Genomic DNA, 772 nt, shown 5'->3' with positions numbered 1-772 from the left:
TAGCCGGGGGTAAATATGGAGACATCTCCGTGTCATCAGCCTATCACGGGGGGGGCGTGTCCTCGGTAGCCATGGCGGTAATGAGGTCGGGTGCCATGGTTGATCTTTCTCCTGCGTGAGGACTCCATGTTCCTCCGCACAGTGATCCCGGAATATCTGTCACATGGTCACCCTGGTGACGAACCGTCCTCCCATGATGCTCTCTGTTCCTCCTATGTACAAGGTCCGCCCATTGGTAATAATGAGATTGGTTTGGGCGTCACTGCTGCTCCGGTGGGCGGAGCTCCAGGTGGGGTTCTAATTCTCCACTGCTAACATGAATAGGTTAAATCATGATCCATAGTACATGTGTGTTCCAGGGGAGGGGCCGCCCTCTTGTCATACATGTGTGTTCCAGGGGAGGGGCCGCCCTCTTGTCATACATGTGTGTTCCAGGGGAGGGGCCGCCCTCTTGTCATACATGTGTGTTCCAGGGGAGGGGCCGCCCTCTTGTCATACATGTGTGTTCCAGGGGAGGGGCCGCCCTCTTGTCATACATGTGTGTTCCAGGGGAGGGGCCGCCCTCTTGTCATACATGTGTGTTCCAGGGGAGGGGCCGCCCTCTTGTCATACATGTGTGTTCCAGGGGAGGGGCCGCCCTCTTGTCATACATGTGTGTTCCAGGGGAGGGGCCGCCCTCTTGTCATACATGTGTGTTCCAGGGGAGGGGCCGCCCTCTTGTCATACATGTGTGTTCCAGGGGAGGGGCCGCCCTCTTGTCATACATGTGTGT

This window comes from Nanorana parkeri, unplaced genomic scaffold (genome assembly GCF_000935625.1).
Source record: "Nanorana parkeri isolate BGI_ZX_2015 unplaced genomic scaffold, ASM93562v1 scaffold3861, whole genome shotgun sequence".
Classification (NCBI taxonomy): Eukaryota; Metazoa; Chordata; class Amphibia; order Anura; family Dicroglossidae; genus Nanorana; species Nanorana parkeri.
The sequence above is the reverse complement of the archived record's forward strand: the minus strand, read 5'-3'. Positions refer to the sequence as shown.